Below are 20,097 nucleotides of genomic sequence, written 5' to 3'. Positions count from 1 at the left end.
GAGACAAAGATATGAATATGTAAAATTTATTGGCTGAAATTGTACAACTAAAGTAGGGAAATACATTAGCAAAAACAAAGACAGGATGCATTAAAATCTGATGACCAATTCAATGGTCTAAACAGATCTATCTATCTCTGTCTCTCTCTGTCTCTCTTGTCTTTGTCTCTTTCTGCTTTTGTCTTTCTCTCTCTGTCTCCCTACCCCCTTCTCTCTCAGTCTCTCTCTCAGTCTCTCTCTCAGTCTCTCTCTCAGTCTCTCTCTCAGTCTCTCTCTCTCTCTCTCTCTCTCTCTTTCTCACACACACACACACATACACACAAACACACACTTAAACTCCATAGGAAACCAACTAACAAATCAATAAACACTTACCTGGCACATGTTACACAAAAGAACAATGTGTTCAACACAATGTAAAACAATCTTTAATTATCCGTAATGGTTTCTAAGAGGAAACACTCCTAAGAGGAACCATTTTGAAATCTGAACTGTGGACAAAGAAGCTAAGGCTGTGCTAGGCCTCCACCACCATCTAGTGGTAAAGCTCATAAACCTTGTACTCTGTGTCCTAGCCCTTCATGTTTCCAAGTATCTAACCTGGAGCAGCAGCCTTGAGCAGGGTGAGGGAGAAATGTCTGAGGAGAGCAATCAGTGCCTACAAGAAGTTAACATATGTATGCAAAAAGAAACAAAGACTAAAAGACACAAGCCACCTGGGGACTTGATAGAAGCGCAGTGCAAATACTCACTGCTCTTTCCGAATTAACAAAGAAAATTTCCCAACAACAAATCAACTCTGTGCTTTTCAAACACCATTGTATGCTTTGAGCACTAACTGTCTTTTTCTTAACGTTTATGCTGTAGGATGGACTGACCATCTTTTCTGTAAAAAGGAGCTGACGTGCTCCTTTCAGACACAGAATCATGTATATTTTGAATCATTGTATATTTTGTGCTTTCAATACCACGAAATGTGCAGGTGCTTCTCAGGTTAAGTTTCCTGTGGACACTCATCATTCTACCACACTTTCTTCATCAATGCCCACAAGTCCCTAAATAGTTGAAATCATCTGGGAGAACACAATTATTGTTTGTGAAGCGGCCATTAGTTTTATTTCAATTTTATTTTCTTGTATTGTTTCATTTTATGTCAGTTTCACATCTCCAACTGTCACTTGTCATTCTCTTGAAGTACATTCACCCTCTGATGAACAGCTCTCCCTTCAACGACCTATGTTTATGTTATTGTTGGTAAATGGCAATACAGGTACCACAAAGCTTTAGTTGGAGTGCCAGTTACTTTTCTGTCACCGTGATAAAACATCATAACCAAAGAAATGAATAGAGGAAAATGTCTTTGGCCTTAGGTTTTCAGAAGATGAGTTCACCTTGGTAGGAAAACATGGCAGCTCATGGCAAGCATAGCAACAGGAACAAGAGACTGGGATCTTGTATACTTTCTTGTAAACATGAAACAGAGAGGGTGCATGCACTACATGTAGGGTATGACTCTATAAACTCTATAAACTCTCAACATCTGCCCCAAGTGACATACCTTCCCAGCAAGGGGACAACCCTACACATCCTCATTAGCACCATCAACTGGGCCCCTGTATTCCAAGGCTGAACCTGCAGCAGAGGACATGCCTAACTCAAGTCACCACTGTGGGTAAGCATAAAAATGAAGTAAACTTCAGTGTGCAAGATAAAGTCTGTATTGATAAATGTATTTTTCATCCATGGGGAAGTTTAATGGCTGCCTAGCAACAGCAAGCAGGGGACAAGCCTTTACTGTGAAAGACTGCCTCCTAGTTTGAATATACCAATTGCCAAAACCAGCCATCAAGCTTTAGAATGATAACACAATACTCCAGTTTCACAAGACTTCCTCTAAGGGTACTGAAATCTATAACAAGAAACCTGGTACAGGTTCCTCGAAAAATCCCAGTCAAAGAGAAGAACGTCTCTGGGGTCCAGGTACGATGGAAACCTGGACCTACTACTGCTAAGTCCTAGTGCAAACATGCATCAATGTTCAACTTAATAAACAAGCATCTTTTTAAACCCCTTTGTTGTGTAGTCATAAAAGTGATATGAAGAAACAAATCAATGAACTGGGTAGTTAATTCCAAAGTCTGCGCTATTTACAAGACTGTACAACCTTCCCTTGGACATAGCCAGCAGCACCATTGTTCACCTGGCACAGTCCTTCTTTTTCCTCACCGCCATCAGAAGCCTCTATGGGAAGCGTCCAGACCACCCAGGACCTGTGGAGAAGCCAAGCCCCTATAGAGACGGACCCAGCAGGCCTAGTTCAGGCCTGTGGGCAGCTTTCCAGTCCCACAGAGGAGCAAGGGTTCTGAAACTGAGAGGACTTGGACTGTTATTTACAGCCAGGACTTGCAGCTGATGGCACAGCTGCGGACAGCACTGCATCCAACACTGACCACTGCAATGATTTCTCTGCCCCTGCCTGCCTTCTACGCATCCACTTCTCAGACTTTAATACTGAATGGTTATGTGCTAATAAACTTCAAATAGTTCACATTTACTGAATACCCCATACAGACGATGGTGTCCACTGTGAAGCCCACCTAATTCCCACAGCAAATTCATAGGAAAAGACAAGTATTAGTCCCAGTCAGAACACAGGTGACTTGCCCCAAGGTCACACAACCAAAAAAGGCTATGGTGATATTGTGCCAATCATTTTGTCTCCAAAATGCTTAAGGCATTAAGAAAAAAAAATTTTATATCCCGGATGCTTATATTAGCAACTATTATTAATATCAGTGGATTATTAAGATGTGCAAATAACATTTGGGTTTGAGCTAGGAAGCTTATTTTTATTTATTTTTATTCCCTCAAAAATTATCCCATACTTTATTCTCAAAACACAGGTACTTCTAAGTCAATGTTACTGTGCTGGCACAGCAGCAGAAGTAGAAGAGAAGCAGCCACTAAGCACACATGATTCCATGCTTAAAATATGCATGTAAAAGCATGCCCACATCAGCACTGTATAACTTGTAAATAAATATGTGCTGTGGTACAAGAAAAAGGACCTCACTGTATCTAGGCATTCCCTCAATGAGATTCTACCCTGTGAAGAGAGTGACAGACCTCCTGCAGCTAGTCTACCTATAGGAAGTCTGTGATTCCCTTTATGTCCTAGATGGGTTCTGAATTTATTCTCATATGATGCGACATGGCATACCTATAGGACGGCTGCATCCCAGATCCAGGCATGGTGGCACACACCTTTAATCTGGGCCACACCTTCTGCTGGAGACCTACATAAGGACATTGGAAGAAGGAAGACATTCTCTTCCTCATCTGCTTGCTTTGTGGGACTGAACAACTGCTAGATCCTTAGACTTCCATTTACAGTTCCCACTGACCATTGTTGGGGAGTTGGACTACAGACTGTAAGTCATCAATAAATTCCTTTACTATACAGAGACTACCCATAAGTTCTTTGACTCTAGAGAACCCTGACTAATCTAGAAGTTGGTACCAGGAGTGGGTTATTCCTGTGACAACCTGACCATGTTTTGGGGAGGACTGTGGAAGAACTTTGGAACTCTGAGCTAGAAGAGCCACTGGGATGTTAAGATCTCTGTGGGATGTTCTGTAGGAGCTTGGAAGATAATGCTGAGAACAGTGCAGAAGATGGAGGACTGGCTTGTGAAGTTTCAGGGGGAAGATTAAAGACTCTTATCAGGACTGTTGCTATTTTGATTGTAAAGATTCTGTGGTTTTGGTTAGCTGGGGCTGAAGAAACAGCTGTGATTAACCAGATACTAGAACTGCTAAAGTAAAACCTTTGCATCACTGGAACTATTGATGTTGGTTACCTGGAGCTAAGAAATTAGCAGTGACTAAGAAGAGACCAGCATCACTGAGGTGCCATCTTCTGGGCATTGTTTTCTGAGATCACAAAGAGGCTGTGTTCCAGAGATAGTCAAATTTGTGCTGCAGCAGGATTTGGTAATGTGTGAGAGTCACCCAGGTGGTACTGGTTTTGAAGGCATGAAGGGGTCATGAAGAACAGCTGAGACTCAGGACAGTGAAAGGCCATGGGAGGCCACTGGTAAAGGTACAGGCTCAGTTGCAATTGATGGCTCAGGACTGAAGGGGTCATGCAAAGGAGTTGAGGCTTGGCACCATGAAGGGAGCCTATGAGAGGCTATTGGTGAAGCCTAGCTACAGAGGAAGACAGTGTTTTGGAGATGACAGTACCATGAATGACCACCAAGAACAGCAACAGCAGTGGAGTACAGGCATCTGAAGCCTAGAAGACAAGGTGTGTGCTGCAAAGGGCAGAGCTGGAGAAGTGACCCAAGCCCTTGGAGGAATGCAGAAAGAAGATCATGAGTGGATCCCAGACACTGGACAGTTGGAGTTTGATTTTGATTTTGCTTGTGACTGTGCCCTGATATTTTTCCCTCTTGAAAGAAGAAAGTATTTTAGTGGAGCCCACAGTTAAGAGACTTTTAATTTAAAAAGACTTTGGATTTTAAAAGAGATTGGATATTTTAAAAGGATTGGAATTTTAATATGTAAGAATTTGTAGAGACTGTGGGACTCTTAAAGTTATTTAGATCTTGGGGATGAATAAGAAAGTAAGGGTTGATGCTTAATAGTAATGTGTTTGTGTGTTAAGTTGACAAGGGGTCAACTGTACTGGCTGATTTTGTGTGTCAACTTGATACAAACTGGCGTTATCACAGAGAAAGGAGCCTTCCTGGAGGAAATGCCTCCATGAGATCCAGCTGTAAGGCATTTTCTCAATTAGTGATCAATGGGGGAGGGCTCCTTGTGGGTGGTACCATCTCTGGGCTGGTAGTCTTGGGTTCTGTAAGAGAGCAGGCTGAGCAAACCAGGGGAAGCAAGCCAGTAACATCCCTCAATGGCCTCTGCATCAGTTCCTGCTTCCTGACCTGCTTGAGTTCCAGTCCTGACTTCCTTTGGTGATCAACAGCAATGTGGACATGTAAGCTGAATGAACCTTTTCCTCCCCAATTTGCTTCTTGTCGTGATATTTGTGCAGGAATAGAAACCCTGACTAAGACAGTCTGTGATTCCCTTCATGTCCTTAAATGGGTTCTGAACAAAGTCTCCTATGATGTCACATGGCATATATACTCTAAATTTTCATTCTCAACTGAAAGGAATGCCTTCTGATAGGTCATACATTATGTCCATCCATTCTTATCCAAACTACTCAGCTTTTTCTTGCTATAAACTAATGGCCTTAAGATGGATAATTTATAAACGAAAGTGGAGCTCACAGATCTAATAGTTGGAAAGTCCCAGATGAAAGGGCATATAGATTTCTCAATGACAACACAATAGGGAAGAAATCTGAATGACAGATGTTGGGGAAACACAACTGTTCACCGGATAACACTGATTCACCAACCCGGAGACTCACAGAAAAGCAAAAATAAGGATGTTTCTTTAATGGCTCATTCCAACAAAGAAACTTGAGCTTCTTTTTCACACTGATTAAACTAACTAGTCCGGACAAAGCAACTTGCCAGTTTTGGTGTTACGTGTTTTTAATCCCAACATAGGAGAGGTGGAAGAAGCAAGGTGAGTTCAAGGTCATCCTTGACTACCCAGGAAGTTGGAAGCCAGCCTGGACTCTATGGGACCATCTCAAATGACAAAAAGTACCCCAAACTACAAAAAAGATAACTAAAGAGAGGAGGTAAGCTGTACAGTATTAACTGCAGAAACCCACACACAGACTCTAGAATGATGTGCTTTGCCAAATGTATCAGTTTGCTGAGGAGAGAGAGAACTGCTCCTACACAGTCTGAGAAAGCACACACCCTGGCTTGTGATCACTGAAGCACTTCCTCTAACTTGCAGTTAACCCTCAGGCAACTTCCTGAAGTCTTGGCACAGCAAACTTGCTGGGCCCTGCTCCTCCCACACATCGCCAGGGCATGACAAGCAGGCTTTATTTTCCTGGACAACTATGAGTTTATCTCCTATATAATCTCTTCTGTTTCTTCCCAGCAGCAGACCCTTGGTGACTTTTCAATGCTTACTTTCCAAACTTGTTCCATCCACTGACCAAAAAGATCAGCAGAGAGAGTCCTAATAAATAAACCATCTCACCAAGGGTTGCCTTACCCTCCCCCAATCTGTAGGAATTTGAATTGTTAAGCATATCTGACTTCTGATTCCTACATACCAGGCTCTGAAGTGCAGAGACAGGAGCAAAGAGATGATCTAACAATAGAGGATGTCCCTCACTGTCTGCAGACTAATTCTATGCCTGCACTTCCCTTCAGTTATAGAACAGAGCACTCAGTAGACCAGTCCCTCTTCTCACAATAGGTTTCTAGTACATTCACTAAGCAGTCTTTTAAGTACTTCCTGTAGTACTGAACACTGAGGATATCAAATCAGACAAGCCATCAAGAACAATCACTGCCCAAGAATGATTCCAAAACAGAGGTCCCCTTGGAAGTATCCAAACACTTCCATATATGGTGACAGTTGAGATCCCTTTTAGGATCCAACCAGATAAGGAAAAACATGATGTTTCTAACTTAAGTTAAAACACAGAACACCTGCTTCTGATTTCTTGACATCCTTTTCCGAAAGGATGCACAAAGATGAAACACATGTGCATGAGTTTTTGGTTTGTAACAATTAAGGTTCTCAACTTTGAACTTTGCTAACATCAAGACTTAAACTTGGTCAGATTCCAGGAACACTAAGATCCTGCTGGAGTGGCATCTGGCTAACATTTAAGTAACACTGTGCTTCATCAGTACCCACATCCAAGTGAGGCTCTGTGAGCTGTGCATCACCATGTAAATGCCCCACACAGGAATCATTTTATAAACTGACATCTTTCAGCCTGCCAGAAGGTGGTAGCACTATATTAGATGTTTGCTCCTCCCTCATGCTCAGATGGAGGGACAAAGCGACAACGAATCCCTAAGGCTGTCCATCTTTAGCAGAGGTATCATTTGGCATCACAAGACTTCTATCATGTGGAAGAGACAGAATGCCCTCATTCTTCATTACTCCAAGCCAACAGGTTCTAGCAGGATTTAGTGTGTCACACGGGGAAGCACAGCCATGTTCTGCATGTAATGTGTCACAGCAAGGTGAGACATCTTAGAAGCACATTTCAAATTACTTTAACAGACATCTTTAAAATGCCACAGCATATGGAATCACGAAGAACATAGCATGACATTTAAGACCCTATTCCTATACCACAGAGTACTCATAGTTCTCTCAACTCCATGCCTCCAGTCAGGACTCCACAAACCACAGCTACCCTTCCACAAGCACTGTACATACTGTGGTCAATGTTCAAACTTTGCTTCCTGGGACTATGAGAGTTTATACTGGGCCTTGCCTCTCAGCTTCTGTATCCTTAACCCAGTGTGTTTCTCAATGCCTGGTGGACGCCTATCTATATAGACCCAAGCACTTATACACACATTACCATAGGCCACATGCCAACAAAGTCTTTCTTAAAAGAACTTTTAGAAAACGGACATAACTTGGGCCAGTAAGATGGCTCAGCGGGTAAGGGTGTGTATGTTCAGGCTTGCCCACCTAAACGCAATCCCTCGATCCCACAAGGTAGCAGCAGAGAACCAACTCATATAGGTTGCCTGACCTCCAGACACATGTGGTGGTATGATTGTGCCTATACACACACACACACACACACACACACACACACACACACACAAACACTTTATAAAACATTACACGATTCAATAAATGGATACTATGTGGCTAAAATTACATCATTACAACATGCATACTTATATAAATGTTGACTAGCAGAGACTACTGAAACACATTGCAAATACTAAAAAGCTAAGAAAAAGACTAACGTCTAGAACACTCATAAAAGCCAGTCTCTAAAACAGTACATATGACTGGAACAAAATGCATCTCAATTCACTGCAGCCATGGGCAAAAGGTAGGGACAGGACAGTAACCGAAACTGTTTCTGTACTTGAAAAAAAGGTTTACAAATTATATAACATTAGGAATGATACATAAGAGGCTGGGGATGTGGTTCAATTGGTAACATGCTTGCTCTGCAAGCATGAGTAGCTTAGTTCAGATCCAAGCACACATATAAAATGCTAGACCCAACAGTGCACGCTTGTACAACCCGCTGCTTTCTCAGGGGGAACAGAGCTAAGAGCATCCCTGGGCCCCCCTTGGGCAGCTGTCTAGCCAATCAGTGATTTCTACACTTAGTGGGAGATTCCTTCTGAACAATTAAAGTGAAAGGTACTTGAAGAAGACGAAGAGGATACTGAACACTGCAGGTTTTCATATGATGAGCCATATTGCAAATCCGCCTATGTGAACACACACACACGATGAGCCACATATTCACCCATGTAAACATACACACACATACATACATACACACACACATGATGAGCCATATATCCACCCATGTAAACACACACACACACACACAAACACATGTGCACACGCACACATGAAACACAAACAGGGCTGGTGATAAAGCTTATTAATGAATCAATATTTAGCTTTTCAGGAGGGATTGGACTTGGTCATAAGCAGTGCTGAACTCTGCTTTCACACACACACACACACACACACACACACACACACCAAATAATCACAAATAATTGGACTACTGAGTAAAGAACAAGATGGAATATTTATAGAATCAGAATGTAAAAAGGAAAGTTGTTATGAGCAGTTGATGACAGGCCAGATAAGAACTGACTGGAAACAATAATAGACATATTTTGAGATTCCATGTGTTAAAAGCTCTATGTTTGTAGTATAAATACACAAGGGATATTTATACATAACCAGTCTTATTACTAACAAGGCAGATCCGCTGCCTGGAAACAGTACAACTGTGAGCATGTCCTGTAGGGTGAGTCATTAACAGGGTTGGTTGAGGGGGTGGAAGTTTTGAGAAAAAAATAAACAGGAATGAACTTGAATGTCACAATTCCACAAAAGGAAAAGGGAAGATGTTCAGGGAACAAAAACTGTTTAACATAATTCAAAATATTATAGATAAACAAAAAATACTCATTATTTTAAGTATTTTCTTTTTGATAATGAGTGGAACCATGCCCTGAATTATTTTATAGCTTATATACTATTTATTTAATATGTGTTAACTAAAATAGAATTATATCATGTTCCCTCCTTCCTTTCCTGCCTCTAACCCTTCCCAACAACCCTCTCTCAAACCCTTCCTCAAGTCAATAGTCTAAATGGGCTAGGGTCTAAACAGTGAATTCTCAATAGAAATGAAAAAAAGGAAAATGGAAAAGAAACATCTCAAAAAAAGATTATCCTTAGCAATTAGAGAAATGCAAATTTTAAAACTTGAAGATTTCATCTCCCTCCAGTCAGATGGATAAGGTCAACTAAACACTTAACAATAAAGGCTGGTAGGGTTGTGGAGAAGGAAGAACCCTCAGGCACTGCTAAGGGGATGGCAACTGGTGCAGCCACTTGGAATCAGTGTAGAGAATCTTAAACAAACAAACAAACAAGCAACAAAAATAACAAAATCTAAAAACTCCTTGACCTGTGTCCAAAAGACTCCAGTATCCTATTCCACAGAGATGCTCATCCGTGTTTGCTGCTGCTCTATTCAAGACTAGGAAATTGAAGCAATCTAAATATCCCTCAATCAAAGAATGGATAATGAAAATGTGCTATATACACAATGAAATATTACTCAGCTATACAGAAAAATAAATTTTTCAGATAAATGGATGGACCAAGAACAGATTCTATCAAGTATTTGAAAATTGAATGCAGCAAAAATAAATTTTGATGAGAACTCAAGAGGAAACTGAAAACTCAAAGAGTAAATTAGAAATTTATGGGAAAGCCATACAAATAGAATGGATCAATAAAAGAAAGGGTACCAGAGACTGAAGGTAATATACAATTAGACCACACAAATAAAAATATGAAAAAAAAAATATACAATAGGAATGTGCATAAACTGGGGGATACCCTGAAAAGATCTAATATCAGATTATAGGTATCAATGAAGAACCCTAAGACCATGGTATAGACTAGATATTCAACAAGATCACAGAGGAGTGCTTTCCAAAATCCAGTAAAGACAAACCCACAGAGGTGTAATATACGGAATACCAATTAGAACTAGCAAAGGAGATCCTTACAGACTGTTATAGTTAAAATACAATATATGCTGAACAAAGAAAGAGTTTGGAAATCTACAAGAGAAAAGACACAGATCACATATGAAGAAAAACTCATCAAAATAATAACCAAGTTCTCAAAGGAAACTTTAAAAGCTAGAGCAGCCCAGAGCAATGTACTGCAAGTTCTAAAATCAATGGATGCCAACAAAGACTACTGTATCCAGCAAAACTATCTGCCACAATTGAAGATGAAAGAAAACTTTGTATGAAACACACACACACACACGCACGCACGCATGCACACTCACACACACATACACACACACATACATACACACACACCCACACACATACACACTCACACACATATACACACTCACACACACATATACACTCACACACACTCTTACACACACACACATACACACACACACACACTCATACACACACACTCACACACACACTCATACACACACATACACACACACTCTTACACACACACTCACACACTCGCACACACACTCACACACACTCACACACACACACATACACACACATACACACTCTCACACACACACACGAATCCATGCCCACCAAAGGAATCCTACAAAGAATACTGGAAAGAATGCTTCTGACTGAAAAGAAGGGTAACTGTTGAGAAAAGACTGTAGAAAGAAATATGAAAAAAGAAAAAAACAAATGATGAAATAATTACTGAAACATAAAAGAGAACTAAGAACACAAACAGCAAAACAACAAGAAAAGGACAGCAATCAATACACACCTCCCAGAAATGTCCATTAATCACCTCAACTCTAAATGAACTAAGAAGCAAAATCCATCTGTCAGTTGTCCACAGGAAACTCATCTCAATTTTAATTTTAGGCACCACCTTAAAACGAAAGGATGAAAAAAGGATTTCCAAGCAAAAGGAACCGGGAAATTAGCAGATACAACTATTCTGCTATCTGATGAAACAGAATTCAAAACTAATAGAAAGAAATGAAAAAAGATACTTTATTTCTATCAAGGGAATAATTAACCAAGGAGACATTATAATCCTAAACATAAATGCAGCAAACTCTGTCAAACTCAATTTAACAAAAAGTGTTTTACTAGAATTAAAGACATAGATTAACTTCAATTTAGTAACAGTAGGTAATATCAATACCCTACTTTCCTCAATATACAAGTATCCTAGGAATAATTAAACGGAGAAATGATAGAATTAAATGACATTATACATCAAATAGAACTTACAGAATTATCTACCCAAATACAAAGGACTACGTATGTGCAAACTTATGTACACACATACATGCATACATACATCACAGGAGCAAATGGATACATTCTTTACAATAAGCTATATACTAGAAACAAAAAAATATAGAGAAATTCAAGAACATTGAAATAACTCCATGTATTCTATCAGATCACAATAAAACTTATAATCAATAGTAAACAAAGCTCTGGTAAATATATAAATTCATAGAGATAAAATATTACAAAATGATGAATAAATAAAAGGAAAAATGGAAAAAAGAACATTTACAAATCTGCAATTAGGCGAAACTGGCCACACATGACCACTCTAGGACACAAAACCTCTAGGACACATTAAAAGCAGTTCAAGAGAGAAATGAATAGCTCTAGGTGCCTATATCAAAAATTATCACAAAATTATTATTATTTAATAAAAACTGAATAAAAACACACATCTTATAAAACCAATGTTACTCTAATACTAAATCCAAAACTCCCAAAATACAAGCAAATATCCACAGCAAGCATCAGTACAACCCTCCTCACAGCCAGCTACAGTACAACCCTCCTCACAGCAAGACTCAGTACAACCCTCCTCACAGCCAGCCTCAGTACAACCTTCCTCACAGCCAGCATCAGCACAACCCTCCTCACAGCCAGCATCAGTACAACCCTCCTCACAGCAAGACTCAGTACAACCCTCCTCACAGCAAGCATCAGTACAACCCTCCTCAGAGCCAGCCTCAGTACAACCCTCCTCACAGCCAGCATCAGTTAAACCCTCCTCACAGCCAGCATCAGCACAACCCTCCTCACAGCCAGCATCAGTACAACCCTCCTCAAGAACATTCTTAAAGATTACAGGCACATAACGAAGAGATAAGCTACCACAAACAGGTCAGCTTCATCCCAGAAATGGAAGGATGTTTCAACATATGTTATAAACCAATAGATATAATAAGTCATATAAACAGATTTAAAGATGAAAATACCATGACCATCTCAATAAATTTAAAAAAAAAAGGCCTTTGACAAAATCCAGTGTCTTCAAGATAAAAGTCCTAGAAAGAATAGGACTAGAGGTAGCACACCTCAACATTAAAAGAGAGATGCTTACATGCAATATGCAGACATACGTGCACACACACAGACACACACACGCCCACACCAATATCCAAACTCCTTTGAAGTAGAATGCCTGAAGATCTAACCAGAGTAATAAGAGAACACTTAAGAAATTATAGCATTTCAAATAGAAACAGATACCATCTTTATCCCTATTTGCAGATTTGCTATTATATAACAAAATCCCCTAAATTACACCAGAAAACTAAAATTATCAACAATTTCAGCAAAGTAGCAGGATACAAAATCAGGTTACAAGACTCAGTAGCCTTTCAATATACCAACACCACACTGATAAAATTATGGAAACACTCTCATTTACAATAGCCTCAAAGAAATTAACATACTTAGGAATAAACCTAGCCAAGTAGGTGGAAGACCTCTACAACTTTAAATCTCTGAAGAAAGAAATTGAGAAAGACACTAGAAAATACAGAGATGTCTCATGTTCACAGCCTGCAAGGATCAATATTATGAAAATGACCATTCTCCTAAAAGCAATTTACAAGCACAATGCAATTCCAATCAGAGTTCCTACAACACTCTACACAGGGAAAAGAAAGAAGAAAGGAAAAAAAAAGAAAGAAAGAAAATGCTAAAATCCTATGAAACCACAGAAGACCCCTGAAATCCAAAGCAATCCTGAACAAATGAATGATGTTGGAGAGATCATCACTCCTGATTTTAAAATATACTGCAGAGATAGAGTAATTAAAACAACATGGTCTTAGCACACTATATACTCCCACACAAAAGGTTGGCTACAAACGGGTTAAACACCTCAATGTAAAAGCTGAAATGCTGTAGCCTGTTAGAAGAGAATATACATAATATTCCAAATGTGTGCCTTTGCATCCACAGGAGCATAGCTCTCACACCTCGTCAGGAAGCTTCTTATGGAAAAGGGACATCACATCAAAGACTCCATTCTGATTTAAAAATCAGGACTGTGCCCGGGTACTTGAACTCCCTCCTAGGAGGCAGTGAATCTTCTCACATCTTCTGAGATCACACTGACATGGACTTCAAAGACGCTGGATGTACTCACCTTCTGCATCACTAACAATCAAACACCTCTCACCTTTTATGTTTCTTAAACAGTTTTGTAGTTATATTTCAAATTTCATCTGATAAATTTCTAAATGATAAAATAATATTGGTCTTGTTTTGGGGAGAGTTACAACTGAAAATACATTCTTTCACTGATAATAATCCAAGATTTAGGCTAATCCTTGTTATCCAAATGATACAAAAGATATCTATATCTAATAAAAACAACACTCGTGATGTTTTATACCTTTACATACTCATGTTTCTCGATTTAATTTATATCTAAAATGTTCTATCATATAATTAGCTAGAAGTAAAAATTTAAACACTTGTATTTTAATGATAAAGAGACATACTATTGTTATACCTTCAAAATTCTCATTTCTAACCATATAAATATAAGATAGTCAATGGAATACAAATAACTATAAATACAGGGGGAACTATATATTCAATCGTGTTTAAACTATATAAATTTCAATCTCATTAAGTATATAAAATTTGGTTAGAGGTTTGTTTCATCTGTAATCTTCACTCTGTCATGCCAAATTGGGTTTTTGATTACTTAATTTTACATACGATAATCTATTTCACATGAAAATGTTATATTAGATACTGAAGGTATAAAAAATGACTCTGGTCCAGATCATGATGGCTGATTGTTTTGCCGTGACCCAGGACTTACTTTAATAGCCTTTACCACCTCGTCCTCTCTCCTGCGGACCGCTGTCTGGTCCAGTACTCAGCCCCCTCTGCATCAGATCCTAGGAATGAGCTTCCTAAGTACCAGAGGCCTTCTAATACTTCATAAAAAGTATTTGGCCCTCATATGCACAAAACTGTGATATTTAGCCAACAGGGAGAAATGTAAACAAAAACTGGGGGAAAAAAAAAACATTTCAACTGTCTGTGAAGCAAAAGTCTTGTCTGCAGAGACTAACTGGATATTAAATTTTCATATTATGTAGAGATTGGAACGTTGTGAACTCAAAGGCTAGTTACCTTACCTTGGCCTAAGTTTTGGCCTTCTGGAACAGCAATTCCCTGACACCCTATATAGGAATTAACATCTTGTGGCAATAAATAAAACTCTTTTAGAATCTACTGACTTCTCAAGCAATTAGCTTCTCCCAATCCAAAGCCTAAGGATGGCATCAAGAAGCATCTTGATTCTATAAAAATGTTTCCCACATTTCCATGTACCTGTCTCTCAGATGGACCAACAATGTATTCTAGACTTGCTTTGAACTACAACTTTCTCTGTTTAGTAAAACTATGAAAACTTAGTGAAACTACTTCCATGTTGCAAATAGGAATGTGAGTTACCTAAATCTGTGCTCCTGGGTGATAGTCACTCAAAATGGCTCCAAAACAAACAATCTCTTTTTGAGAAGAAAGAGGAAGACAAGGAGGAAAAGGAGGAGGGAAGAAAAGGGAGGAAGGAGCTTATTCTGTAGCAGGTGGGGACAGATTATAGAAATTAATAACTGTCCAACATGCAGGCAACAACTGACTGTGGGGTATGCAACCCCAGCTGATGTATTTGCTCCAGCTCCAGCTTAGTAAACATTGCATAAGAGTAGAAAGAAAACCAGGATGTCTGCTTCAGGGCTGTATTTTCTATATAGGGTGGAAAAACTATGTCCACACACACACAAAAAAAAAAAAAAAAAATCACAAAAATTAGTATGGCGATCTACACTTTACAACCCAGACAATGACAATGCCACCTGACATGCTAATGGGAAAGACACTGAGTCCCACTCGCAGATGAAGAGCCACAAGCAGTTAATGACTACTGGAAGAGGATTAGTCTTCTCCAGGGATGACCCTCTTAAGTAATCAATCCTTAAAACACACACATATGAACACTAACTGGACTCATCAGGATACATTTATATATTTATACACATGTAACAATAAGGAAAAGGGAGAGTGAATTAAAGCATGAAGTGGTAGCAGTAGGAAGGAGTCATGAGGGTATCTTTTCAGTTACTACTAGCATCCTCATGACTATAGGTATTTGCTAACATATTGGTGGCATTTGCTCTATAGGTTTCCTGAAACAACTCACCCATAGATAAATGTCATGTGATTACAGGAACACATGCAATTATGGAAGCAAAACCAATTAGATACAATATGCAGGAAGGAGCTCAGGAAAGCCATGTTCTTTCTTAAGCCTCCCCTGGGAGAATTCTCTAGATAGTTTTGATTGTGATCAATAGTGAGTGCTACCATAAATTTATTTTTCCTGAAAATCTTTTATTAAACAGGAACTGTATTGAAGGCTTGCAATATTAGGGAGGTTGAGAACCACTGGTTTAAAGGAAGGAAAAGTAAAGGAGAAACTATGTAATTAAATTATAACCTCAAAAGAGAAAGAAAAACAAATTCCAATTCCAAAAATATTTATTCTTCTCTCATATATTACATCCCTACCTCAGTTTATCCTCCTACCATTCCTCTCAGCCTTGCTCTCTCCCAAATTCATTCCTCTTCTTCTCCTTGGTTTCTCTTCAGGCCTCCCCAGGGATATCAACATAACACAAAGGACAGAGAGGCAGCTGTCTGTAGGTGAGTTGAGAATCATTTAGAGGCTTGTAAGTTGTCTGGCAAACTTATTTTATGAATGGACTAGTAGCTTAAGACTGTCTTACAATAATTCAATGAGCTTGATGCCTGGTTTATGTGATTTCCTATATTTGTGTTTTGATTTTGGACTAAAAAAAAAATTACAAGAGTAATCAGAGTAATGATTTACAGAGTCTAAGTCTTATCATGGAATAAATGTGTTGTTTTTTTTCTTTTTTTCCAGATACTCCTAGGCTCTAATTTCGTTTCTGTTGCAGTAATAAAAGACCCATCAAAAAAACAATTGTGCAGTTGTGGAGAGAGTTTTATTTGGCTTATAATTCCAGGCTAACGGTGCATCATTGAGAGGAAGTCAGCTCAGAAACTTGAGATAGCTGGTCACATCACATCTACAGTCAAAGAGAAAAATGAATACATGTGTGCTTTTTGGTTGCGATTTTGTTCAGCCCCTCTTCTCCACATTCATATAGCTCAAGGCCTCCTGCCTAGGGAATTATGCCACCCGCAGTGACTGAGTCTGCCTCTATCAGTTAACTTGAGACAACACCATCTCTCACTTTTGATCTAGCTATCATCACTTTGTCTCTCTCCCCCCACCTCCCTCTAACTCTCTTCTTCTCTCCTTCTCTTTAATTTATCTACTTAGTTGCTATTGGCTTCCAGGAACCAGCTTTGGCTCTAATTTTGTTCACAGAGCCAGCTTTGGGTCTCATTTGCAATTTCATTGATCTGAGTTTTTTTTCCCATATTAATGTGGCTTTTTCCTTAAGGTGAATATATGCATGATTAGTGTTGAACATTTCTTTTTTTCCTAATCTACAGATAGTATCATAAACATCCTTCAGGTTCCTGTTTTAGCTCTAACCACCACACTCCAATCCAATGTTTGATTTAAATATTTGCCTTCACCCTCAGTTAAAAAATTTTAAAATGATCATTTAACTTTTGACCAATTTGTGTTTGTAAGTGTAAAATGTGTTCCCTTAGAGTACAGTTAATATATTTATATTACATGATATATTTATAAAGCCACTATGAAAATCTAACTTCTAATTGGAGCATTTAAGCCATCTATAATTATAAATATTTATTATTTATAAATCAAGTTGTGTTCCAATTAACCATCTTTACAGTTGTTTCCTATTGGTTCCATCTGCTTTCTTCCCCTTTGACTCACTCTGTCTACATTCATGTGGGGCAGTGGGCTGTGCACACATCCTGGTTCCAGTCAAGCAAAGGTCTAGAACCCCGAAGACCCAGTGGGTGGTGGTTTCCACCTCTATGGGAAGGTGTTTGACCATGCCTCCTGGGTCCCTGGCTTCTGTGTCAGCTTCAGCTGCCCACAACCCACCCCCCACCACTGCAGAGAGGTATGTCTCCAACAGTCACACAGAAGCAGCACCGTGACTCTGGACAACAGGTTACGATCAGGCACTATGAAGTCTCTGCATGTTTTTTTTTAAAATCTTTTTGTTTGTTTGTTTGTTTTTGAGACAGGGTCTCTCTGTGTAGCCCTGGCTATCTTGGAACTCACTCTGTAGACCAGACTGGCCTCGAACTCAGAAATCTACCTGCCTCTGCCTCTGCCTCCCAAGTGTTGGGATTAAAGGCGTGAGCCATCACCACCAGGCCTGCATATTCTTTCTACTTAGAGTTGCTTTAACTTTGTTGGGTCTTCTGTGATTCCTTAAAATATTAAGAAGGCCTTGTCTAGATAACAGGCCACTGGAGTTTTGATGGAAATTACATTGAATCTATAGCATGCCATAGGTAATACACTCATTTTCACAATGTCAACTCTGCCTATCCATGAATGTGGGAGTTATTTCTATCTGATAAATTTCAAAATCTGAAGAAACATGTCTAGTTACAGGTATTTTACAAAGAAGATTATCAATTGATATGAAGCCTAAGGCCCCAAGATGAACAAACTCTGATGCTATATTCCTATGGCATAGCTCCTTCCGATGTTCCTTCTTGTGTTCTACTAATTCATGTCCCTCCAGTCTGTCTGTCCCCTCTTCCTTCTCCATCTCCCTTGTTTCTCCCTTTCTCCTCCTCACTTATATCATCATGACTAGCATCTTGAACATAAAATTTCATTTCTTGGGGCACATGCCCACAGAGTTATCCAAAGCTATAGCTCATGGGTCCAGCCACTTGAGTGAGCTGGACAAATGCACACCTGCCTGAAAGCTCTTTCTACAGGAATAAGAACAGAAGCTTCTCAATAGGAAGCAAGGATGCTGGCACCCAGCAATATTGTTCATTAAGTACTGGATGTTTTTGAGAAAAACAAAAAACAAAAACAAAAATCAAAAAACAAAAGACAAAAACCACCACAGTTCTAAATTTGATTATTCCTCTGAAAAGGGGCTAAACCACAGTTTCAGCAAGTGCAGCTCAGGGATAATCTCTGACGAGCCAGAAAACCAGGAAGTCTGCTGGGAAACATAGAGTCTAATTTGATTTCTTGGAAATAAATTCTTGTTCCTGGGCATGGACAAGAGGTAAAACAGAGCATTGTGGCAGACAGCATGTGAAGGGAGGGGCTGCTCAGATGGTAGCTAGAGGAAGAGGCAGAAAAGAATCAGGGGCCAGGGACATCTTTCTACAGCCCAGTGACCTACTTCTCCTCAGCTCCTACTTACTACTCTCTCCCAATAAAGCGACTGGTTGGATCAGAGGCCTTAAGATCCAATCATTTTATAAAAGACCATGACCTGATGAGTGAGTCTTACATCTAATTAGACAGCTGTTGGCTATTGCCAACACATGAATGCCACTCAATAGAAGGGTAACTAACCATGCCTGGGACTAAAAACCTAGTAAACTTCCCAAGGCTAGTGAGGTTATATATTTTACAAGAAAATCTACCACCACCTGTTTGCCAGACCAGCATTATTCCTGACAACAACCTTATACTTACAGATAATTGTAGCTCCTAACCTTCAGCAAAGTCTCTCTTTACAATAAATAAAGAGCATCAAAGAAAACCATAACTAGAAAACAATGCAGAGATCAATAGATCATGGGAAGTCTACCTCCAATGGATATACCTAGAGTATAACTCTTAGAAGACAGAACAGAACAATAGTAAGATCCAGGATACAAAGAAGTCTGTGAAACAGTCTTTCCAAAAATGGCTGCATCGAGATTAACTATGGAGCAGAGACTGAAGGAAGGGCAAACCAGCCTAAATATAGCTATCTCCTGAGAAGCTCTGACAGTACCTGACTAACACAGATGTAGAGGCTCACAGACATCCATTGAACTGAGTACAGGGTCCTCAATGAAGGAGTTAGAGAAAGGACCTATGGAGCTGAGGGGTTTGCAGCCCCTTAGGATGAACAACAATATGAACTAACTAGTACCCTCAGAGCTCCCAGGGTCTCAACCACCAACCAAGGACTGCACATGGAGGGGTCTGATTGTTCTGGCAGCACATGTATAGTAGAGGATTGCAAATTCGATCATCAATAGGAGGAGAGGACCTCGGCCCTGTGAAGGTTATGTGCCCCAGTGTAGGAGAATGCCAGAGCCAATAAGTGGGAGAGGGTGAGGTGGCAGGCATGGGGAGGGGGGAGGCAACAGGGGTTTGTTTTTGTCGTTTTTGTTTGTTTCTTTGTTTTTTGGAGGGGAAACTGGGAAAGGAGAAATTTACATGTAAATAAAGAAAATATCTAATAAAAAAAATGGCTGCATCAACAAGACCTGAAAAGTGCAATATCAAAAGGCATGTATAAAGAATAGAGGAAGTACTGAGTTGTTGTGGTAAATTTTAAACCCAATTTACCATATCAATCAGCTCACAACTCAATTAATTGGTATACATGCTACTTGCCTAGATTGGGCAGATCTACCACTACACTACTCT

At 39.5% G+C, this 20,097-nt stretch overlaps 1 protein-coding gene and 1 long non-coding RNA gene across 8 annotated transcripts in view; both read right to left on the bottom strand.

Moving 5' to 3' along the window:
* Positions 1-20,097, bottom strand: part of Med12l (mediator complex subunit 12L) — a 329,972-nt gene that overhangs the window by 143,387 nt on the left and 166,488 nt on the right. The window lies entirely within an intron of this gene.
* LOC116092928 overlaps positions 16,507-20,097 on the bottom strand; it is a 9,160-nt gene continuing 5,569 nt past the window's right edge. The window contains exon 2 of the long non-coding RNA XR_004119561.1: positions 16,507-16,609. This is a non-coding gene — a long non-coding RNA (uncharacterized LOC116092928). The remainder of the gene's footprint in view (positions 16,610-20,097) is intronic.

The sequence above is a fragment of the Mastomys coucha genome, unplaced genomic scaffold, assembly GCF_008632895.1.
Source record: "Mastomys coucha isolate ucsf_1 unplaced genomic scaffold, UCSF_Mcou_1 pScaffold16, whole genome shotgun sequence".
Taxonomy (NCBI): Eukaryota; Metazoa; Chordata; class Mammalia; order Rodentia; family Muridae; genus Mastomys; species Mastomys coucha.
The sequence above is the reverse complement of the archived record's forward strand: the minus strand, read 5'-3'. Positions and strand labels throughout refer to the sequence as shown.